The 24,791-nt window shown below is 41.5% G+C and overlaps 1 pseudogene; it reads right to left on the bottom strand.

The window, feature by feature from the left end:
- Positions 1-5,635: 5,635 nt before the first annotated feature.
- On the bottom strand, positions 5,636-6,366 carry LOC115858492 (large ribosomal subunit protein uL30-like; annotated as a pseudogene).
- Between the last annotated feature and the right edge of the window lie 18,425 nt (positions 6,367-24,791).

Consider the following 24,791-nt stretch of genomic DNA (forward strand, 5'->3'; position numbering starts at 1 on the left):
TGGGCATATACCCACAGAAAACCATAATTCAAAGAGACACATGTACCCCAATGTTCATTGCAATGCTATTTACAATAGCCAGGGCATGGAAGCAACCTAAATGTCCATCGACAGATGAATGGATAAAGAAGGTGTGGTACATATATACAATGGAATATTACTCAGCCATAAAAAGGAAAGAAATTGGGTCATTTGTCGAGATGTGGATGGGCCTAGAGACTGTCATACAGAGTGAAGTTAGTCAGAAAGAGAAAAACAAATGTCATATATTAACACATATATGTGGAATCTAGAAAAATGGTACAGATGAACCAGTTTGCAAGGCAGAAATAGAGACACAGATGTAGAGAACAAACGTATGGACACCAAGGGGGGAAAGTGGTGGGGGTGGTGGTGGAGGTGATGGGATGAACTGGGAGATTGGGATTGACATATATAACTAATATGTATAAAATGGATAACTAATAAGAACCTGCTTATAAAAATAAATAAATAAATAAAAGATATGCATAATTCACATGTTATTATCAGTACATATTATTGTGTATATTTTTATATAGTTATTCCATAAAACAGATTTTTCTTGACTTTAGCAAAGTCATTTATCACTTTGTAATAAAGGTTTTCATTTAATTTGTGTCATATTGGCAGTTAGACTTTAAAGGATTAAACAATAAAATGTGGGTGTATTCAGTGGATACAAAATTGGATCTATTCATGAGTGCATATTAGAGTAAATATAAAGTCAAAAAGTTAAAATTATTTCTGTCTTTTCACGAAAGTTATTTCTTCTAAGTAGTTTAAATTGTCTACAAAATTTAAAGGCAAAAATACATATGATAATTAATGCATATCAAAATTTTAAATCAAAATTATTAAACTAAAACTAGTCCATCTCCAAAAAATGTTCATACCAGTGGACTGGTGCTGGGATACCCATGGCAGTTTGACCATGGGATAAAGAAATGCAGCTGATCCCTTCACAGAGCTAAAGTTCAAGGCTTACCTCTGCAGGGCTCTGTGCCTAATTTACATATATTTAAATTTAAATGTTTTGGAAAAGTTAATTAAATCTTACTAGGTATTTTCATAAAAGTAAAACCATTTGCAAATCTAGAGTTCAATGTTCATCTAATTACCAATGTAAATAATCAGTATCATAGTTCATGCATTAGTTAGATCTAGGTCTACATCTGTAAGTTTAAGAGTAATGACAATGTTTAAAATATTGCCAGTTGTTTTTTCAGAAACCATATGCAACAGTTTTGAATAATGAGATAGTTGGTGGGTATCTTCCAGGCCACAAATTGGAGCATCAAGAGAAGCAAAAAAATTGATGCTCAGTACTGCTGGGAAATGATGCTATTTATGTAAGAGGAAAGGTATGACAAGGTTATTTGTCTCTCTTACCTGAGAACTTCCACTGCTCCAATCCTCTTCTCGCTCAAAGCAGTGTTTCACCTCCAGCACTGGGAATAGCATAACCTGTATACCTTCAGGACAGTCGTATGCGTATAGTTCAAGGATATGAGGCAAGAGGTGTTTCCCTGCAGGCCTGAAGGATGTTAGCCTTGAGAGCAGTGTTTGGGATTACCAGACACGTGCAGGCCTTGAGTGCCAGATCGTAAGTAATAGAGTTCATGAGCTCTTCAATAAAATGTGTGTGTGTGGTGGTGTGACATGCTGCCAGTATTCTTTACATAGTGTTACCTCCATGGAGCCCTTGCTTCCTCCAGCAAGAATCCTTGAAATCATCCTGGACCCCTTTCTTTCACATCCTCTATCAAATCCATCTCCTAATCCTATTGGCATTGACTTCAAAGATAATTCTTGAATTTGACCATGTATCCAGCTTCTACCACCACTATCGTAACCAAAGCCACTGTTATCTTTCATCTTTTGTTGGTGCTCTGTGCCTCCTCAGTCATCTGGTTCCACTCTTCCCTCCCCTGATGCCTCCTAAAGTCTATAACAGTAGGCAGTCATCCTCTTAAAACATAAGTAGCAACATGTTGATCCTGAGCTCAAATTACTTCAATGCCTTCCTGCTCCATTTAGAATAAAGGTTACGGTCTTTGCCATGGTCTACAAGGCGGTCCCTCATTTGCCCCCTCTCCCCCTCTCTTTCTTCATTGCCTGCCGTTTACTCTTTGCTTGCTGTATTTCAGCCACAGGGGCCTTCCACTGTCAGATACTCCCAGCACATGTCACCCTCGGAGCTTTTGTCCTTCTCATTGCCCATAACTGAAACCCTCTATGCCAGAGTCAACCACTAGTCCTGACCTCATTCCCTGCTGACTCTTTCTAAAAAGCGAACTTTGTCCTCCTCTATTACTTTTTTTTCTTTAGCAATTTTTAAAATTAAAGTATAGTTGATTTACAATATGGTGTTAATTACTGCTGTACAGCAAAATGATTCAGTTATACATGTATACTTTTTTAATATCCTTTTCCATTATGGTTTATCGTAGCATACTGAATATAGTTCTCTGTGCTATACAGTAGGATCTTGTTGTTTATCCATTCTATATATAAAAGCTTACATCTGCTAACCCAACCTTCCACTCCATCCCTCTCCCAACCCCTTTCTCCTTGGCGACCACCAGTCTGTTCTCCATGTCCATGTTTCTGTTTTGTAGATAGGTTCACTTATGGTATTTGTCTTTCTCTTTCTGACTTACACTTAGTATGATAATCTCTAGTTGCATCCATGTTGCTGCAAATGGCATTATTTCATTCTTTTTTATGGCTGAGTAGTATTCCATTGTATATATGTACCACATCTTCTTTATCCATTCATCTGTCAATGGACATTTAGGTTGTTTCCATGTCTTGGCTATTGTGAATAGTGCTGCTGTGAATTTAAGTGCATGTATTTGTTTGAATTATAGTTTTGTCTGGGTATATGCCCAGGAGTGGGATTGCTGGATCACTCCTCTATTCTTTTACTTTGCTATATTTTTATATTGAAACTAAATAAAAATATAAATTTTTATTTAGAAGACTTATCAGTACCTGATATAACATATCTATTTTAAAATGTTATGTATCTTTCATCCGGATGTGTCATTTTAGATTTGGTTTATGTGGTTCAAGGACCTGACTTAATCCCCTTGCTCTGGAGATGGACATTTTACCCAGGTTTGGCCATTCCTGTCCACAGTGATTGGTTTGAGATTGGACAAGTGGAGCAAATAGGTATCTGCCTAATACAGTTTCTGAAACATTTTGGAAATAGAAGCTCTGATTTTGTTGGAGTTGCTAAATTGGAGCTACTAGTAGCCATTCCACCCATCTATGGGAGTAACCACTTGAAAATAAAGACAACACAGAGGAAATTACGCTTAAGAGAAGGAAAGAGAGATTCTTGAATATTTAGTTTGAGCACCTGGATTTTTAGTTCAATGATCCAATGAATTCATCTTTTCACTTAAGCCAGTTTGATTTGCAGCCACCAAAAGATTCTGACGAATATAATTACACCGCATTATACCTATATTTACCTCAACATTCTCATACAATGATTTCTGGGTAAATCAGATTTTATTGAAGGGTTGGTGTATCTAAAAAGAATTACCACATGGAGGGTTGTAATAATAATATATAGTATATTAATATTATTATCTTAATATAACATACCAGTTATATAATAATAATAATCTAATCTAATAATAATCTAATATAATTATAAATAATCTATAATATAAAAATAAATACCCTAAATGTTATACACTAAATACAGCATTTCCCATAGTCTAAGAGAAAACAACCCAAGAAGTTGAACAATTCACAGGGTGTTTTCTCATCAGTGTTCCATACCCAGCCTTACACCTCTGTCCTCATATATGTGCCTTTCTTAAAAAAATGCCTCTTGTTTCTAAACTCCCATGGGAGAAACTCCACCCACCTTTTGGGAAATCCTACCCTTATACACAGGATTTGGTTTTATTCCCGGGTCCATCCCTCTTCCCTAGCATTGCATTTCCCGAAGTCTGAGTTTTTCAGCCTATAATAATGCCCAGGGCTGGGAGTGGAATGAGGGAGAGTGGTGGGAAGGGCTGGCACCAGCAGGCCAATCCAAGGTGGCCTCTGGAATTTCAAGTACCTCAGAGTAGCCCAGGGCGGCCGTGGGTGTCCCAAATCCAGACTGCTTTTCAGGTCTCCCTGCTAGGGGGAGTGGCAGACATTTTGTCCAACAAGTATTTCCTCTGGTCCCACAATTAACTGTTGGATCACACACATACAAGCACTAACAATTCTCAAAGGCAATGTCGTCTAGAAAGCAACGATTTTCTAAGCACCCTCCTGGAGTCTTGCAGAGTTGTGTCAGTTCTTTTTCTTGATCCTACCTCTAACCTTTATTAGAAATGATACTCTCTCAGTCATGATGGGAGCATGAGAAGGTCTTACATGTGCCATAATGTATAGGAGCTGATGAAATTTTTAGCCCAGGGATCATCTTCCTCCCCAGTGTCCTGGTCTGGGGGAAGTGAGATGGGAAGTGGTCTACAGAGGGGACAGTTTCATTAACTTAGTTACAATATCTTTCTCCCCTGTTGGGTCTGGGGCTCCTTGAAAAGTTCTAAGTTTCACAGCCAGAGTAGATAGTTAATAAACAGGTGCTGGATTAACGAGTGACATCTGCCGTGGTTATATTTAGGATTCATCACTCGTGAATATGTTAATGGACTTTATTTATACACATTACTAAACAAATGGATTTGAAGACTTTATTTTGGGCCAAGCTCTTGGTTTTCCAGAAGTTGCTGATTAAGATAAAAATATCCGAGAAGGAAAATAAATCCTTAAGCTCCAGTAAAGTGGAATCAGTTCCCATATTGGCCAGAAGAGGGCAGAGTCCCTGTGGGAATGTGGCAGGATAGATGTATTTTGATACTGCAGAAAGGTTTTGGAGCATAGGCACTGGCTAGGGAAGGGAAGAGTAAGTGGCAAAGAGAATCTGGTGGGAGACAGAGGAAGAAATAATTTCTAAAAGGTGACATAAGATTTTAAAAATTCTGCTTACTCCATCCAAATTCATCATTCATTTATTAATTTATTCCTTTATCAAACATTGCTGAGCACTTACTATGTGTCAGACTCTGTGCCTGGGGTGAGCAATGCAGAGATGAACACAGCGGACATGGTCTGGGGAGTGTACAGACCAGTAAGGGTTACAGGCATTAAACAATTAAGTGTGTGTGTAATTAATGATTTTGATAAGAGCTATGGAAGAAAATAACAGGATGTTATGAGAACTGCTTTAAGTTGGAGGAGATCTCTCTGATGAAACCTGATGGTTGAAGAGTCATGTGGAAAGTTAGGAGACACGTGTTCCAGGCAGAAGGAATAGCTTGTATGAAGGCCCTGAGGTTGGAGGGGGGTTGGAATCTTCGAGGAATTAAAAGCAGGTCAGTGTGGCTGCACAGGGGTAGCGGCTGCACAGGGATAGCGGCTGCACAGGGGTAGCAGCTGCACAGGGGTAGTGGCATGAGGTAGGTTTGGAGAGGTGAATGAGGATCATGCGGGGCCTTTTAAGCCATGCTCAAGGGTTTGGATTGTCTTTTTCTTTCAATTTGAAAGCAGTCACCATTTATTAACTGACCAGATTACAGAAATAATCAAGGTAGATGCCTTAGTTCATCCTTCTAATAAGCCTATTGATCTGGTGTCAGCGTCTCCACCTTCTAGAAGATGGGTGGCCTTTTTCTTCATTACACCTAGTGGAGAAGACAATTTGAAGGGTCACGGGAAGTTGTTTGCTTCTCTGAGACGTTTTCCAACAGAACAGATCTCATGAATCAGATCCTCCATGCAGATGACGCCACATTTACTAAGTGATGGAGCAATCCATGTGTTATCTGTCAGGGCAATTCACTTCTTGTTGATTTTGCCGTAGCCAAACTTGTAGATCAGTTCCTTCTCTGACTTCAGGTTTGGGTACCCCCAATGCAATACATGTTCCACAATCTTCAGCATGTTGACTGAAGCCTCGTTGAGCTTCACAAAGGTGTCACTGAAGACCTGGAGGAGGCGAAGAAGCTGCAGCACCTTTCGGACCTTTGAGCTCACACCATTGCTACCTATGTAGGAATTTAGTGAAATTTTTAAAAAGGGAATTGTGGGTGGCAGAAAAGGATATAAAAGCTTATTTTATCATATTACCTGATTTCTTTAAGAGTCTGGCACATGGGCCTATGTTTATGTTCATGGCTTTTCATTGATAAACTTCCTCCTTGCCTTTCAAAGCATCTTTTGGATAACTTCTCAGGAGCTTGATCTTCAGCTCTGTGAAATTTATTTGCTTTTTCTGAACGGTTTCTGATACAGCAGGAACTTCTTTTTTTCCTCTTCTGCACCCTCCATGATTCCAGCCAGAAAAGAGCAGGTTTGGATATTCTTGTACAAGCAACGGGAAGCCCTGAAAGGGTCTTAAGCAGAGGCATGGATCATCTTATTCATATTTTGGAAGATCACTCTGGGAGTTCCCTGGTGGTCCAGTGGTTAGGACTCTGCACTTTCACTGCTGAGGGCCCAGGTTCGATCCTTGGTCAGGGAACTAAGATCCCACAAGCCGCGAGGTGGGCCAAAAAAAAAAAAAAAAATCACTCTGGCTGCAGTGTGGAGAATGAACTGGAGGGCTATTGGGGGAAGCAGGGGTGTTAGGAGGCTGTTACAGTAGTTCAGGGAAAAGACGATGATAGCTTGGACTAGGGTGGTGACAAAACGTGGCAAGAACTGAGTGAATTAGAAACATATTTGAGGACAGACTTGGCAAGACTCGGTAATCGGAGGTTGAGAAAAGGTGTCAAATGTTTTCTGACTACTTTCTATCATGAGCAATTGGGGAAGTCTAGGGAAAGGCAGGCTGGGGGTGTGAGGATGGAGAGTGGAGAGTAGAAAATGAAAAGTTCAGTGTTGGATCCGTGTAGCTTGAGATCCCTGTGAGATACCCAAGTGAAGATATTCTGGCCTGGAGCTCTGAAAGGAGGGCTGAGTGAGAGATTCAAACTTGTGGATCAGCCCTATATAAAAATGGCATCTAGGGGCTTCCCTGGTGGCGCAGTGGTTGAGAGTCCGCCTGCCAATGCAGGGGACACGGGTTCGTGCCCCGGCCCGGGAGGATCCCACATGCCACGGAGCGGCTGGGCCCGTGAGCCATGGCCGCTGAGCCTGCGCGTCCGGAGCCTGTGCTCTGCAGCGGGAGAGGCCACAACAGTGAGAGGCCCGCGTATCGCAAAAAAAAAAAAAAAAAAAAAAAAGGCATCTAAAACCATGAATGTGGATGAAGTTACAGAGTCAGGGAGAACACAGAGGGATGAGATGTCCCAGGACTGAATTCTGAGAAACTGTAACCAAGGCAGGGATCACAAACATAGTCTGATTTTGTGGATTAATGGAAAGAAAGTCCTTTTAGAAATGTATCAAGTGAGGGGCCACCTCATCTTTCTTTCCTTGTAAGGAACTCTTATGTATTAGTTTCCTGCTACCACTGTAACAAATTATCTCAAACTCAGTGGCTTAAAACAATGCAGATTTATTCTCTTCAGCTTCTGGAGGTCAGAAGTCCAAAATTGGTCTCACTAAAATTAAGGCATTGGCAAGGCTGCGTTCCTTCTGAAGGCTTAGGGGAAAATCTGTTCCCTGGCTTTTTTCTGGCTTCTAGAGTCTGCCCACATTCCTTGGTATGTGACCTGCTTCCATCTTCAAAGCCAGCAAATGACAGGTGGAGTTTTTCTCTTGCTGCGTCCCTCTGACTCTGAGTCTCCTCTCTCCCTCTTTTATTTCTAAAGATGCCTTGCGATTCCATTGGGCTCACTGGGATAACCAAGGATACCGTCCTCATCTCAGGACCTGCTGATCAGCCGCTTTACTTCCATCTGCAGCATTAAATCCCCCTTGCCATGAAATGTATTGTCACAAATTCACAGGTTCAGTAGATTAGGACATGGGCATCTTTGGGAGTCATTATTCTGCCGACCAAACCTTACAAGTCTTGCTTATTCCTCTTTGGAAAAGTGTAAAAGGGTACACGCTACTCCTCAAGTCCTAGAAGAAAGTCTCCCGTGATAGTCCAAAAGGGTGCGCTTGACAAAAGTGGCGAGACTTGCTTGTGTGTCTGTGTGTATTTGTGCACCCATACCTATATTTCAGCAATTCACCCAGTTGGATAAGAAAGAAAAACAACTAGTGAAGTCATTGATTAGGGACTTGTTTATATTTATTCCCTTGTCAACTAGAATAGGGGTCCTTGGGCTGTTATCATAACGAATGTCTCTGTCTTAGCGCATTTGGGCTGCTGTAACATAATACCATAGACTGGGTAGCTTGTAAACAACAGAAATTGTATTTCTTACAATTATAGAGGTCGGGAAATCCAAGATCAAGGTGCTGGCAGATTCGTAGTGTCTGACGAGAACTCGCTTCCTGGTTCATAAACGGCCATCTCGCTATGAGCTTCCAGGAAGGGGTGAAGTGTCTCTCTAAGGTCTTATAACGGCACTCGTCCATTCACGAGGGCTACACCTTCGTAGTCACCCCCAAGGGCCCCAACTCCAAATATCACCACATTGTGAGTTAGTATTTTCAACAGATGAATTTTGCAGGATACAAACCTTCAGTTTATAGCAGTCTCTTAGTAAAACATAATGTCACTTAATACTTGTTAGAATGGTAAACAAACAAAAACACCCACAAGTGCCTCCCCACCCCCCTGCCCTGACCATACCGGCACTGTGTATTCAGTAACCTGTAACAATCATTTGTGGCTGGTACCGGTGTCACAGCAACTCTAATCTACACAGAAGGAAATTGAAGTTTTCGGAGGTTACGTAGATGTGCCAAAGTCACCCAGATGATGCAAGATTAAGGTGGAGACAGAATTCAGTGCTCTCTGACCCTGGGCCCGTGTCCTTATTTATTCCTTCATCTTACTTCTCTCAGAGCTGTTTTCTATTTAGAGGCAAAATGTCCGAGTTGGACTATGATATATACATACGGAGAATCATATTGCATGTACATATAGATATTATATATACTAATACATGTGAAAAAGCCAAATGCCTACTAACCCATTGAAGTTTTTGATCAATATAGATGTAAAAAAGCAAATAAGGCAGATTGAATGAAATCAGCATTTTTATTACTCGGCTGATATAAATTTTACTTGGACCAATAGGTGTTTGTTTATTTACCCAATAATGTTCCCCTTCCCCCCGTTTTTTATTATGGTAAAATATACCCAATAATGTCTTGTATTAAAAAAGATGAGACTTTGGTGTCTAAATTTTTTTGAGTGAGTTAATGCACTTTCTTGAAGTGAATGCTTATTCATTTCAATTCTCTTTTAAAGAAATATTTGAGGCTACAAACTTATACCTAAGAACCACTTTAACTGTTCCCCATACGTTCTGATATGTAACAGCTTGATGGTTGTTCAGGTCTAGATATTTCGTAATTTCCGTTATCATTTCCTTTTTAACTCATTAATTGTTTGGAGGTGCTTTTAATCAAAATGTGGTATTCCTCCTTTTCTATATTGCTGTTGTTGTCTAACCTAGTGATAATGTGGTTAAAATGTATTCTATGACATCAGATTTTTGAAAAATTTCGTGCTGTCTTTGTGACTGGTATGGGATCGATTTGGATAAGTGTTGTATGTGTGCTTGAATAGAACGTGTATCTTCGATTTGGAGAGTACACTTTCATGTAGCTGTAATTAGCATGTTGAATCCACGATGCATGGCCTGCCACAAAAACACAATTTAAAAGTTTTTCAGTGGGAGTAGACTTCCTCTGTCCCTGGGGATAAATTCTGGAAATTGTGGTGTCTTTTCTGCAGACTCTGAAGTAATAAACAGTCCTGTTCTCACTTTGGTCCCCAAATCACCATCTCTGGTGAGTGTCTGGCAGGATATATCAATCAGTGCTTCAGTCTGCATTCAGGTGAGATGGTACCTCCCTGCATGTGGATGGCTGTGGGCTTCCTCGGGGGATAAGGCTGGCTTCTGGATCCTAGCCTCTTCTCTCTCCCCCATCGGCTTCTTCTTAAGCTGCTGCTCTGTGTGTCTAAGCTTCCTATCTTAGTGAATGGCACCAGCACCCACTGCCTAGGTGAGAACTGGCAATTTTCCCGGACTCCTCTTCCCATTTCCACTCCTATTTCTAACAAACACCGAGAGTCATCAACTCTGCTTCCCAAATATGTCTCAAATTGGTTCAGTTCTTTCCATCTCTGCTGCTGCTGCCTCTGTTCAGACCACCTTTATCGCTTGCTTCCATCATTGCAATCACCTGAGAGCAGATCCCCATCTCCACTTTGCACCCTACTTAATTCTTTCTGCTGTAGCCAGTGATTTTTCTAAAGTATAAATCTGATTACATCATTCTCTGCTCAACTCATTCAGTGGTTCCCTATAGATCATAGAATAAACTTCAAACTTCTTAACTTTGTTTACATGGTCCTTCAGGATCTGGCTCTGTTTTAAAAAATTTCTCTCCAGAGTCTTGTGTGATCATTTCCCTCTTCCTAAAACAAACCTACACTCTAGCCATTCTTACAGGCCCTAAAATATGCTATGCTTGTTCACCTTGAAACATAATGTATAGGACTTTATGTCTTTGCAATTGATGATCTTTCTTGAGTTTACACATCTTAACTCCGAAAGAGTGGAATGATGGAAAAAAGATTAACACACACACACGCACACACACAAATACATACAGATATACACATACATTTGTGTATATAGACACATATATTAATATATATTTTGGATAAATAAATGGAAAATGTACATAAGTGTATGCATATATGATGGAAATTAGCAATCAATAAATGCTTTTAAAAATTGTACATGGATATTCAGTTATAGACAGCAGGTTACACAATACATTAATTTTCTCTTCTTCCCTAGATTCCATCAGAATCATAGTAAAGGCATGTAAAAGCGATAAATCCATGAGTACACAAAGAATGTGATTGGAATCATTAAAAAATAAGAGATTTCCACATATTTCTGGAATACAGATTCAGCAAATTTTGCAGAGCAGAAGAAGCTGCCTCTTCCACTGCACACAGAGGAAGACAGAGACAAGAGAAATCAGATTTGCCCAGAGGAATCCCAGAAAGACTTAGGATTCTGGAAGTCCAAGTAGAGTAGTGGGTGGTATTTAGGCTTAGGGCTGAAATCCGGGTGATTACATGGGTCAGTGGACTGCCATCCATTTCTCTGGGCATAAAATGTCATCAATTTGCTTTCTCTCCTGAGCCTAGAAGTCAGAGGTGACTTCCCAGGAGACCTCAAGTGTCTCAAAAAAAAAAAAAGAAAGAAAGAAAGAAAAAAAGAAGACCTCCATATACCTGTGGTATGAAGAGTTGAAAAGATAAAATCAAGAAAATCCCCAGAAAACAAAACACAGAGAAATTTAAAAATATATATTTAAAATATCCAAGCAGTGTAGAGGATTAAACCAGCCCTATCTGATCAACAGGGCATCCAAAAGATAGAATAGAGAAAACAAAGGTGAATAAATTATCAAAGGAACAATATAAGAAAATTTCCCAAGATTAGAGTCAAATAATCAACTTCTCAGTGAAGCATTCCCAGACTAGCCCATTAAAACTGTAGTCCCTCCACCTAGCCCCTCCTTACTTAATTGTTCTCTTTTCAACTTATAACCACCTGGAATACAATGTATTTTACTTGTTTGTTTAATGTCTCTCTTCCCATTAGAATGTAAGCTCCCTGCAGGTAAGGCATTCGGTCAGTTTTGTTCACTGGGGCATCCTCAGCGGCCTACTCAGTGCTTGGTACAGTCGGTGTTCAATAATTATTTGTTGACTGAATGAATAATAGAATGACTCAAGAGATCTAAACCCTCATCTGCTGTGGAAAGAATTCAGTTGATAACGCCTCAAACTTGTTTCTCAATAAAATTATATATAGGCCTATAATTTAGAAATATGAGACAACCCCCTGAAGCAATTACTAAAACAGTCAAAGGCACTTAACTGCATCTGAGGAATAAGATGGGAGAGTAGGAGTGGGAGGGGGCAAGTCGCTGTTGATTTTCATCGTAAGTTATTGCAAACTATTTGCTTTTTTCACCATGTGACTGTACTTTTTTGTTTGTTTGTTTTGTTTTTTGGGTTTTTTTTGCCGTACGCGGGCCTATCACTGTTGTGGCCTCTCCCATTGCGGAGCACAGGCTCTGGACGCGCGGGCTCAGCGGTCATGGCTCACGGGCCTAGCCGCTCTGCAGCATGTGGGATCTTCCCGGACCGGGACACGAACCTGTGTCCCCTGCATCGGCAGGCGGACTCTCAACCACTGCGCTACCAGGGAAGCCGTGCACTGTTTTTTTTAAGAGTGTATATGTCTTAGAAAACATTTTGTATTTATTTTCTGTAAATATATATCAACAATAATAATAGCTAACATTTATTGAGCACTTATTACATGCTAGGCATTGTGCTAAGCTTTATATGGATTCTTGAGGAATGTATTACATATCTGTTGTCATTTTACATGGATTGAAAACATCTGGATTTAACTTAAAAATAGAAAAAAAACCTCGCTCAATCCCCAAATGTAAATATTTAGTAAGCTTAAACTCAATCAAATAAATTCTGCTTCTCAATCTTCATAACAAAGATATGAATTTGATATGCCTCTTCCTCTCCTTAAAATGCAAGAAACAAAGCATCATGCCATATTTTTAAAAGTTTTTATTTATTAGGAAATCCTCATAGAACTGCAAAAGCACCTGTCAACAGGAACTATAGAAACTGAAGGAAAAATTGTGCGTAAGCTCTTTTGGAGACATCTGTCTGTGTCATCTGCTTGCTTTCCCACCACCCTTCTTTCCACATTTCTCTTTCAGTCGGTTCATCTGAAGTGTAATTGACCTTTGTTTCAGGAAATTTATGGGATTTTCACAACATGAAATGGCTTCTGACAGAGTCATTTTTGGGCCTCAGCTCTGATCTGCTTCCTCCTGTCTGTGCCCGGATATTCTGCTGTGACGCCATCCATCACTGGTTCAGGAACACATGGTGCCGTCACCACGGCAAATCGTTCTTCCATCATTGCAGAGGTGAAATTGAAACATTGATAGCTGTTAACAAAAATCCTTTTAGCACAGTTCTGTCGTTTGGACGCTTCTGGGGTTTAGACTGTGCTCTGGATCTGTTGGGAGCAGCCCCTTCTTCCCTTTCCTTTTTGCTTGACTAAACTCCTCCTCATTTCTCAGGCTTCAGCTGAGATGTGCCCCTGGAGAAGCCTTTCTCGACAATGACCCCACCTGAATGTGGATCCTGCAGCTCCCGGAGTATCCCTCTGACATTGACTTCATAGACTGACTTGTTGCTGCCATTTATTTTCAGTCTCCTGTGCTGGACCTCATGATCCCTGGGCACAGAGACTGAACTCTTCGTCTTGCTACCTCCAGCACACGGTGTGGTGCCCTGGTATGTAGTAGGTGCTCAGTAACCATTTGAATGAATGAATGAATGAATGAATGAAAGCCACTGTCACTGTGTACAGTTCCACTTTAGTTTCACATACTGAGTATGTATGAAAAATAACAACCAAAACAACTGGACAGCTGTGCTTAACAATTTCTGAGTGAAAGGCTAATGAGTTAAATAATCTTGGCCTAAATCCAGAAGTTAAGGGAAAAAGAGATAGCGAGAAGGCTGTGCATACTTCCTGTGTTCTGTAGGAAATAAATATTTCCTAAGCTCTTTTCCTCCAGCAATTTCCGAAGTTGAGAATGCACCATATAATTTTATAGCCCCATGAAAGAAGAAAGTAAAATGCTTTCAAAATGGTTTGTGCCACATGCTGTAACCTAGCCTCTTATTTATGGCTTGAAAAATAGGTGAGGGAAAGTTGTTATATATTCCTATTTCTTCAGAGCCTTTGAATAATAGTTAACAAAGACCACACTGAACATTGAACTTATCACTCATGAGATCAGCTTCTGAATTATGTGAAGCAAAAAAGTTTCCAATACAGTCCCCTCCGCCACCAATCCCTCCATCCCCTCAGCTGGCATGAGAGAAGCATCGTAGTTACTTCATGCCTTTTCTACTGCTGCTCTTCATTGGACCAGAGCTAATATGCGCTGAATGCCCTTCCAAATGACAGGAAAAAGTTGAAAGAGAACTTTAAAGGTGATTTTAAAATTTTAATCTAAGGCTAGTTGAAAGATGATTGTTTAAGGTCGTTCTGTGATTATTGGGAAATTGGGCAAGATTTCATTTTTTAGTTCAAGTATGTGACAGGCGAAGAAATAGCAAATCAAAGAGAAAAATAGAAGAACAAAATTGTTCTACTTTGATGGCTTATGTGTTTTATCTGTGATGCTAGATTTTCAGTTTATGTAACTCTGAGGGAAAATGGATACATCAGGATGCTATTAATAATAATTGTGGGAAATTTTTCATTGATTTATGTGAGATCAGACTCTGGCCCATTGTCTCTTTTCATTCGGCAGTTTTTTCTTTTGTAAGAAAAGTACTTTGGTTAAACAGAGTGTATCATTGACCTGAATGGTGTTCCAGAGACATATTTAGTTACAAGTTGAAACAGTGTTGGTCCCAAATCTATTACCAGAATAATAGTCACATTATCTCTCATTCATCTATGGGTGATAATATGTGATGTTTCAGTTACTTTCTTCACTAGCTCTACTTTGTTTACTAGACCCTAGTTAGCATTGTATATTGTTATTATTTATGCTTAATTATGAATTACTTTTTATGTTATCTTAAATTTGAGGAAGGACATATCTCCCACACATAAAGTTAAGTATATATATATAAAGATATTAATATATAAATTAAAATATAAATATTAAATTAAGTTAAATTTATTTAACTTAAATTATATTAAGTTAAATATATAAATATATATATATTTTATACATACATACATGTATGTATATGTGTTACATATATATATATACACGTATAACTGCAGCGGTTGTGAAATAGACAAGCTCTCTCGTGAAACTCCACTGCTGACTATGAGGTTGCTATTTTGCCATCTGTTGGTTTCAGACTCCAGTAGCTTCTGTTATCAGTCCAGGAAGTTCCTTGTTTCTCTAACCTGGAAATATAATAGGAAGCCATGTACACGTGAGCTATGGGAGAGCCAGGAAGGGTTCCCCCCATCCGTTACTCTTTCCTTATTCTAAATTCTCATCACTTGGAACTGATTCCTTTGTGTTTAGGTTTTGTGGACATCTTGGTATCACAGAATCCTAGAATTTTAAACCTAGAAGGAATATTAAAGATCTGATCCAACCACCTTCCTTAGCCTGTAGATAAGGAAACTGAAATTCAGAATTTTGTCCAAGGTTTTACACTCTGAGGGTGGTAGAACCACTAGAATCAAGGCCTTCTGAAGGTCACTTCTGCTGACTCTCACTGTGTTCATTCATTTCTTCGCTCTTTAATTTACGGCATAGTCAGGATTCTTCCGGGTGAAAGTGAGAAAAACCCAAATCTGACATACTTCAAGGAAAGAAGAAACGTTATTAGCTTCTGGGCACGATAGGCTCAAATAATGTCTTCCACACTTGGACTGTCTCCAAATCTTGCCTCCTGTCTGTGTGGGCTTCATCCTCAGGCAAGCTCATCTCGTTGCTGTGGCAACACGCCTTCCTCTTCACCACCCTCCCCTCAGAAGTTGCAGGCATGCATCCTACCAGCTTTCATTCCAGCAGAGTGAGAAAGGCTCGTTCTCCTAGTTAGTCCCGGAAAAGTGGTGACATGAAATCTCACGGGTTTGCCTTGGGTCATGTGCCTGAACCTATCAGGGGGTCAGAATAGATCAACTGGCCTAGCTTAAGTCACATGCTCTCCCCCGCCACCAGGGGAATCTCATAGGCTGAGAGTGAGGGAGAGGAACTTCCTCCAAAAAATTAAAAAGCAAATAAAAATCGGAGTGCTGTGGCAGAGGAAAGTAAAATAGAGACCAAGCCGTTTAAAGCAACCACTATCAGCTTCAAGTGCATACTATATCTCAGACACTGTGCTACGTGTTTGTCTGGGTAGCATCTGTTGTTCGTTCATTTGCCTACCGGTTGTTTTTTTTTAAAAATGAACATGCTGGCCGAAAGCTGAACTGACAGTAATGGAGTCAAGGAGAGATTACATTGGATGTGTTGAGGGGGTGATGGGGAGACAAAGGGGAGAGGTTTGGGGTGCAGAATCCTGCACAGGGGAGGAAAAGTGAGGTCTGAATGAAGGTCAGCAGGGGCCCAGAGTACAGGAGAGACCTTGGAAAAGGCCTATGAGAGGCTGCCGGTCTCCACTGGGCTATCTGCTCGGTCTCAGCTCTGCTCCCTGAGCAGATAACCCCGTGGAGATGCGGCGCGGTTGATGCATTCATTTGTGCACGCATTTTGGGAAGGCCTTCTGTGGCCAGCTGCTGTGCCAGGTGCTAGGGAGGCAGAGGTGGTAAGACGGATCTTCCCTCATCAGCCCCCGGGGGCATGTTACACAAAGCTTCGTGACAACTGCAGGAATTGCTACCAGGGAGAAGTCCAGAGCGTTCCAAGAGAATATACAGAGGACCTGACTGTGTGCAGGATGTGGGCAGGGAGAAAGGCAGAGAAGGTCCCCTAGAGTAATACTTGAACTGAGGCTGAAGAACTGGAGGAGGCTTGCTAGGGCAGAAGAGAGACCAGGAGAAGAGAAGGAATTCCAGGCAGAGGGTACTGCAGCCTGTGCAAAGGGGTTCAACGTTGTTGGGGAGCAGTGGGGAAGGCCAGTGACTGCTCAGGCTGGAAGAGGAGTAAGAGCCAGACCATGCCACGCGCTTCGGGCCACTGGAAGGACTTTGAACTTTATTTGCAGACATTCGGCCTGTGATCAGATCTGTGTTTTTAGAAAGATCCCACTTGCTGAGGGTGGAGAAAGAATTGAGGGGGGCGGGTGAGACTACACAGCCAGGGCTGAAAGAGGGGATAGCGTAGAAGTGGCAACAGAGTTGGAGAGAAAGCAATCACAGTCAAGAGGTGACTTGAGGACGTGGGGTGTGAGGGCGAAGCTGGGGCGAAGTGAGAGTAGCATTGCCATATATGCACTACTGAATGTAAAATAGCTGGCTGGTGGGAAGCAGCCGCATAGCACAGGGAGATCAGCTCAGTGCTGTGCGATGACCTAGAGGGGTGGGATAGGGAGGGCGGGAGGGAGATGCAAGAGAGAGCGGATATAGGGACGTGTGTATGCATATGCTGATTCGCTTTGTTGTGCAACAGAAACTAACACAGTACTGTGAAGCAATTATACCCAATAAAGATCTATTAAAACAAAATAATAAAATAGAAAAACATCTGAAACAAAACAAAACAAAAAGAGGTCTTTGAATTTCTTAGTATTGGAAAGGTGACTTCAGCAATAGTTGGACAGGCAGTGCAATATACCCATGGGTTTGTGAAAGTTTCACATTTTCGTTAGCTGGTTGAAGAGCAGGTTTTATTTTCCATGACAGTATTAAATTGGCTGGGGATTAGGCTGAATGTAATTGTTTTATGGCCAAATGGATCCCATTGTAATAGTGACCATATATCAGCCTGCCAAGTGCCTGATTTAAGAGTACAAGGCCACAGGGAACTTCTCTGAGTCTACAGATTTGCTGACTAAAGATAAAGGAATGGGACCTTAAACTCTGGCAGCCACGCAGAATGTCCTGGGTCTTAACGGTCTTGCTTGCTACAGTTTAGATAATCCCTTAAATCTGTAAGAGTTCATATATGTAGACTCTGGAACTATATGCTTGGATTGATGAATGGGATGAATAGCCAGGTTCAGATGCTCTGCAGTGCCATGGAAGAATTCCAGTTGATGTGGGGCAAAGACTCCAAGACTGGGTGTGCCGTAATGATGGTGGTCTTCTGGAAAACCAGCTTTGCCAAAATGAATTTGAGCCTGGGAAGCTAGAATTAAATATGTTAGGGATGTGCACCCGAAGGAAAGTCTATCCTGAGCAGTGGCTGATAGGATAGTCTACGGTTGTACAATAGTCTAGAGAACAGAGTGTGGAACCAGAGTCAGGGACTTATGGCTCCGCCATTTACCAGCTCTGCCTCCCAAGCCAGTCACTTACGCTGTCCGAGCCTCAGTTAACCTATTTTTAAAGTAAATATAACAATAATAACAATACCTGCTATGTCACCCACATGGTGCTGAAGATGAAAATGACGAAATGAAGATGAAAAGAAACGAAATTTGTGAAAGTGCTTTGTAAGGGAAAAATGAAGATGCTAAAAGAATTGTCATTATTTGTTCCAGTCAAGATAGGCCAAATTGTACCATGGTCAGAAATAGCAACACCTTGCCTTAAAACAAAGTCTCTTTCTTGCTCCTTCCGGCAAAGTCCACTGCCCGCTTGGCAACTCTTAGGGTATCACTCTTCCATTCATGTTTTTAGGGACCCTTGCTCACATTGACCTCACCTCACTTTCTGGTTATGCAGTGGGCCCCACTGGCTGGACCACTGTAAAAAGCAGCTGCTGCTTTTCCCCCTCTCCTGGGTTTGTTTTCCCTTCTGCAAGTGCGTTTGGATTTTTCTTTGGGCCATCAGCCATTTCATGCTTTTTTTTTTTTCTTGTTTGTTTGTTTGCGGTACGCGGGCCTCTCACTGCTGTGGCCTCTCCCGTTGCGGAGCACAGACTCCGGACGCGCAGACTCAGCGGCCATGGCTCACGGGCCCAGCCGCTCCGCGGCATGTGGGATCTTCCCGGACCGGGACACGAACCCGCGTCCCCTGCATCGGCAGGCGGATTCTCAACCACTGCGCCACCAGGGAAGCCCCCATTTCATGTTTTACACGGGGCTGGCTCTTCTCCACACCACCAGTTCAGTCACCAGGGGAAATTGCACATGGGAGAATCTCCTTGTTTCCTCTCTTTTTCTCTTCTGGAATAAGCAGTCACTTATTCCTGACTGGTCCAAGGAGACTAGTATCCTTAGGTGACCAAAGGGAAATCTAAAGGGGGTGCAGAGTTCAGTGGAAGAGGACTGGGCAGAAGAGAACTATCAGGTGGCCTGAAGAATGCTAATGAGAAGGTGAGGGGCAAAGACTGACGGTAGAAGTGCATTTAGCTTAGCCTCGTTAGGCCGGGGGGCTAGAGCTGGAGGCTGGAATTTGGAGGGAGAACTGGAGTTAGGTGCTAGGATCTGGGAGGAGGAAGACCCCCGAGAAACCCCCCTTCTCCAACACTGTGATACATTGAACCAAGAACAAAGTCAGGAGCCTGGAGCGGCCGGGGCTGAGGGCTGGACTGAATGGCAGAAAGGAAGAGACCCCACAAGCAAATGAAGCTGTGGGGCATCAGGGACCCCTAAGACCATTGCTGTAATGGAGGTGATGTGCATTTTGCTGATTTTTCAGGGGTGATTCCTTTTAGTAACCAAATCCATTGAGATCAAACACAATGTAAACCACAGTGGGAAAAAGGAGTCTGTACCTATATTAATGATTTCCATGCATGGAATGTACAACCAAAATCGGGTTTGAAAACCTTGATACCTTTTGGACGATGTCTGTGGATATCCCTGTGTGCAAAGATCAAATAATGGTAGAAACTAGAGGAAAACATGCTAGCTTTAAGCCCACCCTGCAGCCGGAGTCCAGATAACAGAAATAACAACCAACCCTGTATAGCACCTTCTATATGCTGAATGCTTTTCAGCATTTCACCTATATTGATTTCTTTAATCCTCACAACAACGCCTTTTTTTTTTTTTTGGCCGCGCTATGCACCTTGTAGCAGAATCTCAGTTCCCCGGCCAGGGGTTGAACCCCGGGGCCACGGCAGTCCTAACCACCGGACTGCCAGGGAACTCCCGCAACAACGATTGTAGATAGATGCTGTTATTATTTCTATTTAAAGATGAAAAAGAAAACGATCCCAGAATAGTTATGTGACTTGCGAGTTAGTGGGAGAGCCAGGATTCAAACCCAGGCAGTCTAGTTCCAGAGTCCACACCTTTTGCACCATATGGGGCAACGGGATGTCTTGTCCTGTGTCCCTGGTCATCACCACCTTTGCAAGGGGGTTGAACGACCTGCATCTTTTGGAGTGATGCCACTTAAATGGCAACTCTCTTCCTTAGATTCCTCTGTGACATAGCTGACATGGCCTGCAGAACCAGCAAACGCCAGTCAGTGACATGGCTTGGGAGGTCAGTAGAGCTCCTGGGATCTCAAATATTCAGGGAGAAGTTGTGGCCGGGAGTTACAGGACTCCTCTTTCCTCCTGCCTCTCTGGCTTCTCAGAGGAAGCAGACCACTAGGGCTAGATCTGCATCTTCTATTTTTTCTCCTGCAGCAAGTTTCTTCCTAGGTAGGTACCCCGCCCTCCCTCCACCACCCGCCCTCCACATCGAGGTTCTGGCAGTGAAGCATTTTCAAATGTTGTTACTCCATGTTTCCAAGAATGTCTGCTTAATCTAGGATTAGGGCAGCCGCAAAACAGGTGGAATCGCAAGTGAGAAAATAATCAGATGAGAGAAGGGGAGATGGGACTAACAGATCACAAGGGGTTGGATCAAGCACAGGGGTAGGATTAGGGTCCTGGAAGGCTGGTAGGAGTGAGGCAGGGACGACCCCTGGATGAATGAGGGTAGAGGCGGGTATTAAGGTTGTGAATCAGGCTCAGAGGCGGGAGACAAGAACCCAAGTATTATAAAGTGGACACAAAGTGGGGTGCTGCTCACTGACATGAGGCCTTTCCCATAGGCTCTACCGGGACTGGGTATGAGAGTAGGACGGAGGCATGGCTGCCTCAGCGTGGATGGAGTCCCGAACGCAGAGGAGGAAGCGGGGGGCAGAGGGTCGTTCTGCAGCTACTTCACACCTCCTTGAGGAAGAGACCAGATGGCCAAGTTTTACAGATGGCTAAGCTCAGACTGTGGGTGTAGACCTCTGTTGTTGCCTTCTGACTCTGGTCGTTATCTATCTGCATTCCCTATTTCACAAGTAATTTTTATTCTTTTCAACTTCTCTTCCTCTTTTAGGCCAGATTTCTTAGAGCTGAAGAGCAATTGCTCAAGGATGACCTTGCCTAACTTGAAGCATTACTTGTTCAATAAAACATTAATCTTATGTAAATAAAGCTTGATAAGAAGTGCATCCATGCTGCCCTGGTCCCCTCTCTTGGGCTTCTTGTTTCCCTTTTCTGAAGTTTCATTCACTGGTCTCTAATCTCAGCTTGCATCACGTCCCACTGACTAGATTGTTATTCATTCTGTAGTACTGTTTTTATTGCTGCCCAGACACCTAAACCACTTACCATCCCTGAATTCACCAGAGTCGAGCACCCCTAGCCCTGTTAGAACATTCCCCTCCACCGCCGGCCCCCGCTTATGAAATGCTACACTGGCTGAGACTCGGTGTCCCTGCAGCCCCAGGATCCTTCTCTGATGACGGCGCTACAGCCCTTGTGTGAGAGGATCTGCGATTTGCCTCTGATATTGGCAGAGAGTTCAAGATGCGTCGAGCCACTTTCAGGGTAACTCAATAAGGTTCTATTTACAGAACTCTCTCTTGAGTTCAGCTCCCTGAGGAGAAGTTTTGACTCTCTGTAGGTAGGAAGTCTCATTTCCCTTTATTGCCCCAAATGATATCCAGTACATATTAGAGGCTCCTCTGATATCTGAATGCATTTGGACACCCTCCTTGAACTTAGGTTTAAACTTAAGAGATTTCTTAATAACTTTCACAAGTGTACTACTTACTGTTTGAAAGCAATGCTTTAACTTTTCTAAGAAGAAAAGGAAAGAAAAGCTTACTCAGAGATCATTTAATGAGCATTAACTCTAAAATACGGGAAGTTCTTTTATCCCATTTATCTACTTATCCTATTCTGGACATAGTATGTCCTTTCTTAGTCTTTCTTTTTCAAGCCAAAGATTCTCTCTTGGTTTCTTTGTTTTCAAGAAGTAATTTCTTCTCATGTGTTTTTCTATATTAATGAAAATGAAGAGACCAAATATGGGTTACATTAAATACATTTGGCCTGTCTGTTATTAGACTGAACTAATGATCCACCCCAGCAGGAAACAGATTTCCCTCCTCTAAATTCTTACAACTTGTTGTCTCATTGGTTTACTCGGTTCTTTTTGCATGCTGCCTGTATTTTTGCACCTGCATACTTTTTTTCCAAGGAGATAATATTTTGAAAGCCCTCTTGGTCTGGGACTTAAAGCATAAAGTAGGCACTCACAAAATATAGGCTGTGAAAATAAATAAATGAAGGAATGAAGTAGTAAATTTGACAATAAATTTCCTGACAGGAGATTTCTTAAAACGAACAAGTGCTTCCTAAGAACTAAACACAGAGAGTTTTAGTGACAGTGGTGGCAGCACAAACCAGAGGATTTGGCTTTAAAAAATCCTGGATCTACTCCTAACCACCAGCAGCGTTATGAAGATGATCTTGAACTTGGTGGAATGATTCTGACTCTGCTTATAGGTTTTACAGAGTAAAAAGATTCCTATTCAGTAGACACTTTGTGACTTTCATTTCTTATTCTTTTCACCAAACGGTTGGACCTCTACAGATATTAAGTCAAAGATAACTGACATATCAGTTACTCCCATTACAAACTTTGTAGATGCAGGCCTTCAATGGAAATTCTCTAGTTTTAAACTGTAGACCATTCTTCCTTTACATTTCTTTAAGGTCATCTTTGTAGCGTTAAATGTCAGGCTACAAAAGGTGAATTTAGGGCAGTTGATTTAAGAAGTATGATACAGCCTTCGCTCAGAATCCACGGGGCATTGGTTCCAGGAGCCCCTGCCAATACAAAAACCCAAGGATGCTCAAGTCCCTTATATGAAATGACTCAGTACAGTCGGCTCTAGGGAATCCATGGTTGGTCGAATCCACGGATTCGGAACCCGCAGAGGGCCTTCTGTACTTTAAAACTTCATGTTCGTGTGTGTAGAGGTGTGGGTGCACACAACAAAACGACTTGTGAATGTCTCTCTCCTTGACCTGTTTTGACCAAACTTTATTACTCATTTAATGGAGTCATGACAAAGAGTAGGAATCAAAACACATGGGGATCACAGAGGCTGTTATGTTTATTGTGCAGAACAGACAGTGATAATCCACTAGAGAAATACTTTCAACAAGCAAGCGATTCAAAGTACAATCATAGACAGCAACTCTACATGAAGAACAAAGTTAGAAGACGCTCAAAGAAACAGGGAGAAAGTCAACTGCAGTTCAACGTCTTGATACTTTTCTCCTGCACACATACCTAACTTGCAGAAATGGTAGAAAAGTTAAATGTCCAGTCTTACTTAGCCTGAGACCAACAACAGCAAAGAACAGTCCTATAAAATTTATCTCCCACAAAAATAAACTATATATATAAAAATTTTATGATGTTCTTACTGTTCCATCGGCCACAAGCTTTTTTCAGTATGAAAAATGAGGTATACTGGGGCTTAAGAGGTAGTAGTGTGTTTTGATTGTACAACGTATAGGAAATAAGAGAGTAATTTCATCAGAGATGGAAACTGCCGGGTGCTCCGAGTTTGGCCAACACGAGCAACTGCTTTAGTTTTGAGCTGGCCAATGAGGTTTCAAAAGGCCCAACCCAAGATACGGAACGGGGCTTCTTATGAGCCACTGTTTAGTTGCTTATTTAATGCACAGTTAACAGTAATGTTGAGTTTTAATTCTCTCCATAGCTCCTTTGGTGATTCACAACAGTGAGCAATCTGCCAGTCTCAGAGAGGTATGTGGCCTTTGAAACTACCTCCCTGAAGCGGCTGGAAGAGAGATGGTTTTGAGTTTCATTTGGCATCAGTACTAAAAGCCAGACTGACACAAGCCGTCATGAGAAGCTACCTCTTGGCCCAGTTGATAATACCATGTTAAAAAGTCAGCACACTCACTAGGAGAGAAAGGAATAAAAACTCTACATAAGAAGCGTTCAAAATAAATCTGGTTGAGACATATTACAAAAATCACATTTGTGTAAAATACATGAAAATATCTGTCAAGCATTTTCTCATATTCAACTAATCTTCAAAACACATATTTTTGATTGCATCATGCAAAAGCTGAGCTTGTTGCATCTCACCTACAAAGCTTCAAGTTTCTTTGAAGGTTGGCTTTATTTTATTTATTTGCAAAAAGTATGTAAAAACATGTTCCTTTCTATCAAAAGCCTTTTACAAAAATAGTTTTGAGGAGGGTTAGCTGCAGTCTGAACTATTTCAAACATTGACAAAAATGAATGCTGCAAGTAACAAGTTCATTCCTTTTGAAGTCTGGAGGTAGGTCTTTGCAAGTCAATGAGTCCATTTCCTTAAACAATTCATGTGAGGTACAAACTTGGAGGGTGATATTTAAACATTACAGTCAGATTTTGTGTGACGTGTAGTGTAAGGAGGAAAAATATCCTTAAGAACCTAGGAGCGACTTGGTTAAAAAATATTCAAGTTAATGTGGAGAATCTAGCAGAGAAGCTGAAACAAGTATTTGTAAAATCTTAATTAAAAAAAAATCCCATAGAAAAATACATAGCCATGCTGAAACACAGTAAGGAGACTGCTTCTTCAACTGTAATTAAGTGTACACAAAGAACTGTAGGCGATTAGCATCACCTACCCATTACTTTTCTTTTTCTTGCATTGCTTGTGTATAGCAGCATGTAGTAAGTACTAAACTGTAAATTAACTGTAATATTCAGAGGTAGTATTGAGCAGTGGGGTTGTATTGCATCTCTGGCTAAAAGTGCAGTTTGAGTGAAG

The sequence above is a fragment of the Globicephala melas genome, chromosome 10, assembly GCF_963455315.2.
Source record: "Globicephala melas chromosome 10, mGloMel1.2, whole genome shotgun sequence".
NCBI classification, from domain to species: Eukaryota; Metazoa; Chordata; class Mammalia; order Artiodactyla; family Delphinidae; genus Globicephala; species Globicephala melas.